An 8,283-nucleotide genomic window follows, 5' to 3' on the forward strand; every position below is an offset into this window, starting at 1 on the left:
TAAGTTTCTTAATAAATAATTTCATATTCTAATATTCGTTCTGACTACTAGATAGTGTTTTAAATACCGGAATTAATACCGTAATAATGTAGGATATTGAAATTGAGAGTGATCCCGAGAAGAAGATTCCAGTTGATCAATACGGATTCTGTGCCCTATGTTTTATCTTTATTTATTCCGAATTCTCGTTCAAGATCGGGTAGATTATATTGCTCAAAGCAATTGGCGACAACCAAGAAGTGATTTTTGCCGCTTATAATGAAAAAGGGTAATAAACAAATTAATATTACGTTTCCCCCTACAATTGCATTTTCATAACTAATATATGTAGTTGTTAATAATGATGATGTCTCTTGATGTAGGACTCATTGGGTGCTAGCAGCCATCATGCCGACAAAGAAGAAAGTTTTTTGGTTGGACTCTTTACATAATCCACCAAGCGAGACTTTTAAGCGCTTGATTAATAAGTAAGTTTATAATACTGATTTATTTATAATAACATTAAGTTTCAATTTTTATTTATAGCAAAAAGCTCATTTTTGTCCCTAAAAAAATGAGTGTCTGCCTCTTTTTTTTTTTTTTTTTAAAAAAAGGGCCTTTGAGAAGAGAAGAGCTAACGAGCAGGATCCACCCACTAAAGATTCTGATGATGGCCCTGATTTTATTACGATAACAGGGGTACGTGCTCAAATACAATACATTAAGTGCAAAAATATGTGTTTAATACTAATACAATACCTAAAGTTCAAGATTCTGATGTGAGCCTTCTCTCGTCTGTTTGTTTTTATGTAATAATAGGCCCCTCGCCAGCCGGATAGCATACAATGTGGATACTACGTTTGTCGGTTCATGTTGGAGATTATTAGGCGAAGATATATCCTTATTCCAGAAAAGGTTTGTAATTTAATAATGTGTTTATTACTTATTTTAAATTAGAGTTGATGTTGTCTTGCTTGCTGCTATACCATGATGTTGCTATGCAGTATTTGATGTTGTTACAATAATGTCTTGTCTTTAATTTGTTTTTTCCGCAGTATGTAATCAACCCGTCACCAGAGATTCAGCAGTACTCAAGTGTAGATATAGACGAGGTAAGGGACATGTTGGGCAAATACGTCTTAGAAAATAGAAATGCATGATACTCAGAGTTTAGATCAGCTTATTAGTAAATTTTTTGTTGACACTACTACAAATGAGCACTTGGGCCACGGCTAAATTCGTGGTGCAAGTACTAAATTTCCGTGGCTAAATCATTTTGCCACGGAAATACCTTCTGTGGCGCAAGTGGTCGTGGCAAAGGGATAGCCACGGGAAAAACAAGAACGTGGCTATTATTGAATTTTTGGCCACGGATTCTCTTGTGGCTAATAACTCCCGTGGCCAAAGAAATTTCCTGTGGCGAAAAAATAATTCCCGTGACAAATAATATATATGAAAATTAAATAAATAAAACGTAAAATAATTTATTTATTTTTCACAATGGGTATTTTATCATATACGGAACCGTGACAATCTAGGTAATTGTTTCGCTAGTTAACTTGATTCATTTGAACGTTATTTCGTTTCACGAGTCATGCATTTGTGAGCATCGAAGAGGCTTCCCAGGAGGTCACCCATCCCAACACTACTCTCACCCGAGCACGCTTAACCGTAGAGTTATTTTGATGTACCACTGAAATTGAATGTTACCTTTGTTGATATAATTAGCACTTTGAATCCTTTTAAGTTTTTTTTTTCTTTCAAATATTACCTTTAGTACTATTTAATTACATAAATGTTAAATGTTTTACAATTTTTACGGGAAAAGCATTATTTTGGCCGAAACAATTAAATTTTCGACATTAACCTCCTGATTAATGATTTTGACATCATTTTTTTTGCCCAAGTCAGTAAACCATTTTCTCCAAAAAGTAAAATTAGTTGTGTTTTCCTAACATTTTTTTATTTCTTTTGTTTATCGACATACTTATTTTCATTTCTCATGTACTCATTTTTTCGTATATTTTTCTTCGCAAATTCTATTGTATAACCATTGTATCTGCGATATGAAAAATGAGACCATTTTTTGGTAAAATAATGACCGCTTTTTATAATTAAAGGTCTTTTTTCCCCAAAGTGATCACTATTAACAAAAAAATAGTCACTTTTTTACCCAAAAACCACGAAAAAGATTATTATATAAAAGAATCGCTTATTTTCCTAAACTGATTTCTCTTTGTTATAATTTATCGTTTCTTTTCTTAAAATTTTCACATTATTACATGTGACTTTAAATTAATATAATTTATATATTTTTCCGTGTGATGCGCTCATTTCCAATGAAAAAAAATTTCCCAATTTTTTTTCTCAGCAAGTTAAATTTTACGTAAATTTTTCATGGTACCCTCGAATTTTGACAGATTACATATGGTACCCTTTTTTAAAAGTTTTTACATATGGTACCCCTGTATTTACGTTTTTCAGTCTCAGAATACCCTTTGACAAACTTCCGTCATAACGCCGCTACTCATATGCCTTGTGACGCCTTTTTTTGTTATCTAATACACTATCAATTCATCATCTAATAATACCTAAATCCTTATTTTGTCTAATAAACTAACATTTAGTACCTAAATAATATAACAATAACAACATAACATACACAATTACTCATCAAATTACTTATAGGAGTAACGACGTTATGACGAAATTTCCCAAAAGAGTATTCTGGGAATGAAAAAGGTAAACACAAGGGCAACATATGTAGAAACTTAAAATAAGGGGTACCATGCGTAACGGCAAAGTTCGAGGGTACCATGGGAAATTTCCGTAAATTTTATATCAACTTCAAATTTTTCTATAAATATCCTACAAATAAAATTGGAAATAAAATTTTGAATAAAATAGTTTAACAATATATTAATTTTGGATTTTCAAAGATAGATGGTAAATAACTTTTTTATTCAATTTGATATGCTATATCTTTAAATGTGATACGATCATTTAAGATTGATATTCAAGATTATAAAGTTTAATTTTAAAAAGTAAAAAAATTCATGACTTTAATAAACAGAGTATATATTAAAACAATTTTTTTAAATTATCAATATTTTGAAAAACCTACAAAACATAAATGTGATCTGTAAAAAATCAAAAAATTAGACGATAAACTTTTCTTTGCTTGCATATAAGTTTATAAAATTTTAAAATTTCTTATTAAAGTAAATAAAACAATAAAAAATATTAATTAAATTAATCAAAGTGTTTCTAAATTTTTATATTCAAATGTATTTTCATATTATTATATTTGATTAAATTTCATTCAGATTTAAGTCGGAAAAGATACTCGCCACGAGTGTTTGTTTGTTCGTGGCTAAAAAAATATTTGCCACAGAACAATTCGTGACTAAATAAAATTTCGCCACGGATGTGATATAGGCCGTGGCTAAAATGATTATTTGACACGGGTGTAGCCTAATTCGTGGCGGAAGTGACTTTTTGCCACGGGAAAAGTTATCCCGTGGCATAAATTTTTTTCCAAAATAATGAATAAGTTTTTCCCGTGGCTAAGCAAAATTTAGCCACGAATTATGAGTTCCCGTGGCATAATTCGTGGCGCAAGTGATGATTTGTTGTAGTGTGAAGTTAGGGAATGCTGATTAGTTCATATAAATTTAACTCCTTGTAGGTATATATATATATATATATATATATATATATATATATATATATATATATATATATATATATATATATATATATATATATATATATATATATATATATATGATCTTCTTTGTTGTGGTTGAATTGAATCTATTGAGTTCTGATGAACTGATGCGGAACGATGTCGTCACTCATCCGATCAAACACATTTATAATACTCAACAAACAACTAGTTAGCGGTAAGTCGAGGTCGATCCATGGGACGGTGTGCTTTGGGCTCTAAGTCTATCTATCTCAATTTATGCTAGTGTCACAATTGATGGGGTTTGTAGTTGTGTTCTAGGCTAATGCAAGCAATAAAGCATAACAAGCAATGAAACAAAGGATGTAAACAAATGATTAAAAGTGCTAGGATATCATGGGGTCATGGGGGATTCATGGTGTTGATCATACAAACATGTTTACAAGGTTGCAAGCAATTAATGTTGTGGAGTAACCGAGTTGGGTTATATCTTACGGTTCTTAGGAAGAGTTGGGTCCCGGAGCCGAATCGATTAGATTGTACAACACCTACAAGTCGACTTACTTTCCTCCTAATCAACTTCTATGCATGGTCTAACAAGACTCGAGTTGGTTTATATCTTACAAGTCAAGTTGAGTAGATAAGAGATGGTTGTAAATGCAAGGATTCATAGGCTTAGCATTTCATCAAACATAACATGTGCATAAAGTTGACATCACAACAAGCAAGCAATTTGATCATGTGAACATATTAGATTAAGCATGAATCAATCCCATGTTGGTTTCCCCTAATTACCCACTAATCCTAGCTAAAGAAACTACTCACTTATTATCATGGGAAACATGTCATTAATGGTGTCAATCATCACAACAAGTATAAACATGATAATAGAATGAGGAAATAAACAATAAAGAGTAAAGAGTAAAGGATTTATACCAAACTTGAGATGATCCAAATAATAAAGCAAAGAATAATAGAAGAAACTTGATGATTGATGGAAGGTTGTCAATCTCCCAATAATAACCCAATAATCTTCAATTACCCAATAATAAACTTGAATAATAAACTTGAACAATAATTAAGGAGAGATTAATGTGTAATTTGTGGAAAGATTAAAGAGTAATCTATTCTAATCTACTCCTAATCTAATCTAAAGAAGGATTTTCTACCCAAAAACAACATGCTTGATTAATTACAAAGATGGGGTATTTATAGTGGAAATTAGGTGGATGCATTAGGGTTAACTAAGGACTAAACTAGTAATTACACTTTTTAAGTTGAGCAAGGAGACTCCGGGATTCTCCGAGAGAAGGGCTTCTCTTATCGTTGCTAGAAGAATGAAAACGTGCTGTGCTACAAGCCGTGCGGATGGGAGTCGGGACGGCCGGATTCTGGTAAGGGAATCCGAGCGGATTGTAGGGCAATCCGGGCGGATTCTGGTGGGGCAATCCGAGCGGATTTGGGAGAAGACGCTCGGATTGTAGCAAGGGAATCCGAGCGGATTTAAAGCAAGACGGGCGGATTCTCCTCCAGTGAATTTTCTTGTTTTTCCCAGCCAGAAGACGGGCGGATTGGGGACAATCCGGGCGGATTGGGGAAGACGGGCGGATTTACGTCTCGGGACGCGCGGATTCCCGAACAGCTTCTTTGTTTGACCTCGGATTGTAAAACGGACGTTATTTTCTCATCCGGACTCCTATTGGAGTGATTCAAAAGCCTAGATCACTTGATTTTTCGATGCCGTTCCATCTAGCATACTTTCAGAGCCAAATGAGCAACCCTTGGTTCAGTTTCCGAGCAATTTCTTCATAAATGGCTTCCTTCTCGTCATCCTTGCTTTTAACCCTTATGAGTCTTCTATAAACTCTTTATTCCTACATCATTGGTCATCATTCTTGCCTCCTCTTCATACTAGTCCATCTAATATCATCAATAAGCTTCCAAATATGCACGAAAAGACGGGAATTTCCGCCTTATTATCTCCTTTTCTACAAAACATATGAAATTCGATAGAAAAGCAAATAGGAAGGTTTTGACGGATAAAATGGCCATGAAATGCTATAATAGTATGCAAAATAGGCTCAATTAGGGGACTAAATGTGCGCTAATTATGGTCACATCAAATATCCCCAAACCGAACCTTTACTCGTCCCGAGTAAAGAGGTGACTAAAACTAGACCTTTATTTAAACTATCCTACTAACATAGCCGATATGAGACAATTAGCGGGTCTCACTCCGCCCCTTCAACTCACAACAAGACAACCATGAGGTAGGCTGCCTTCTTGCAAGGCAAGGTGGGTCTTGCCAAAATGGCGACACATCCAATCATTAAGCACACAAGATCAGGTAATGGATGCATCTACAAAAGAATAGCCACTTTCCTCATCTAAGTGGCGGAAATTATCTACAAGGGAAGCAATTCAAGGGTACACACTCCTTCATAGATGCAATTTCTTCAAACTACTAAGCCTAGAAGGATACCAATAAATCACCTCCAAGTTGTGTCAAGCTAGGGTACCTTTGTCCTCAATCGTTAAATGCTTTTGTCAAGAGTAGACTCCCTATGGTGTTAGAAACACTGGAGGATCGCGGAATTCCCCCTCTTGCCTAGACAAGAAGAAGGGTCGTCCCCTCTCTACCATGCACAAAAATGGATAAGATGGAAAAGGGATCGATAGTATTTGAGTTTCATTTTGGGAGTTTGCTTTCATTGTTGTTTTTCCCCCCAATTTGTGGCATTTGACATTTGAGAACACTCTCTTTTTGCCATTTCTTTTCATTTTTGGCTTTTTAACACTTGACAACTTTTCACTTTTCGTTGCATTTCTTTTGAACATTTTCAAAGTCACCCCATATGTAGGGAGGGTGCCTTATTTTTGAAGCTTTAGGAGTCTATTTTTGCTCCTCTTTTCTTTTGATGCATTTTTGCAAACTTTCTTTCACTTTTCATTTCATTGAACTCAAATTGATTTCTTTTTGTTTTGTGCCCATTCCCTTTGATGACAAAAATATGGTAGAACATGGATGAATGATAGAAGTATGCATGGTTTCAAGGGTCACCTTGGAATAAACGGTAGCCAAGGAGTTATCACACCACAAGGTACTCTTGACTAGGCCTTAAACCATGGGTCAAAGGATACTAGCATGACACATCCTAGGGTGTTTTACAAGTATTCTAACAAGCAAAGTCTTAAGAATAAAAAGCATCTACTAGGGCCTATATATACTTGTCAAGCTTCCCAAATAGACGGTTTCGCAAAATTTTTCTAACATGCAAACTACATGCCATGATGCAACTAGCATATAAACATCCTAATGCATATGCTTCTACCAACTAGTATGCCAAATAATCTAAATGCAAGTTCTAAATTCACATTATTTATACCGCATCAATCAAAATAAAGCCACATAGTCATTAACATAAAGAGGAAAAAGGAGATTGGAAAGATCATACCATGCGGTCTTCAATATCCTCATGTCTCGGATGTGGCGTAGTCAATCAATGTGAAAAAGGATGAACAAACACAATATATACAAAACAATATATACAAGTCTACACTACAAAGGAAATGAACTTGTTTTTGGATTTTTCAAATTTTCAAATTTTTATGGTTTTTGTTTTTATGAAATTAAAAGACATATTTTTGTGATTTTTTTCGAAATTTTTCAATTTTTATGCATTTTTGGAATATAAATTCCCATCCCCCACTTTATTTTGGACATTGTCCTCAATGTACATGTAGGAGTAGGAATGAAAAAGAAAGACATGTTTTTGAATTTTTGATATATATATATTTTTTTGAAATAAAGTACAAATGCAATGATATGATATGAATGAATGCATGCTCTAACTAAATGCAATTCTATATGACATATATAACAAATGAATGCAATCTAAACTATACTATATGATGCATGATTAATGCTTGAGTCACCTATGATCAAACCTCCCCAAACCGATTTAAACACTATTTCTAGTGTAGAAAAGAATAGGATTGGTCATTAGTGACTATGCATGAATTCTAGTCTATATGCAACTATCTACATGAATTATATTACAATGCAACTATATTATATGAACTAACTAATGTAAATGCAATATGATATATAATACAAATGCAAGATATATGTAAATAACTAAATGTAAGTGTAAATGTAATGTAAAGTTAAAGGAAAGGATATCTTACAAATGGTGGTTTGAGATAGGACTCCACCAAACTCGTTCCATTATCCATGGAGCTCAATGCTCTCAATAGTTGGTCAAAAGCTTGTGAATGGTCCTCAAGTAAGCATGAATAAGTCTTGAACCATTTCAAAATGAAGTAGGGCCAATCCATGAGGGACCTCCTTTTGAACTCCTTCCCCTTCTCTTTTGCTTTGTGATGATGGCCTTCCCGGCTCTTAAAACTAGCAAACTTGAGATTCTTGTCATGGGGGCTTTTCCGGTAGCTCCTATTTCTTCCAAATTTGATGACACAAATGCTTGGACTAGTCAATTCTCCAAGGATAGAAGGCGGACTTTCATGGCATTGATGATGGGATGTCTTAGGAGTTGGGATAGTGGATGCCAAATTTCCACATAAAGACTCCTTCTTAACCTTTTCTTTGAGCTTCA

General features: G+C 34.0%; 1 long non-coding RNA gene across 2 annotated transcripts; it reads left to right on the forward strand.

The window, feature by feature from the left end:
• Positions 1-368: 368 nt before the first annotated feature.
• Positions 369-1,161, forward strand: LOC141621607 (uncharacterized). 2 transcript variants are annotated; one of them, XR_012532494.1, is made up of 3 exons: positions 369-467; positions 799-894; positions 1,035-1,161. It is a non-coding gene; the product is annotated as an uncharacterized LOC141621607 (long non-coding RNA). The 2 variants fall into 2 exon arrangements; XR_012532493.1 differs by lacking the exon at positions 369-467 and adding an exon at positions 637-678.
• The last annotated feature ends 7,122 nt before the right edge of the window (positions 1,162-8,283 follow it).

Source organism: Silene latifolia, chromosome X (genome assembly GCF_048544455.1).
Source record: "Silene latifolia isolate original U9 population chromosome X, ASM4854445v1, whole genome shotgun sequence".
Classification (NCBI taxonomy): Eukaryota; Viridiplantae; Streptophyta; class Magnoliopsida; order Caryophyllales; family Caryophyllaceae; genus Silene; species Silene latifolia.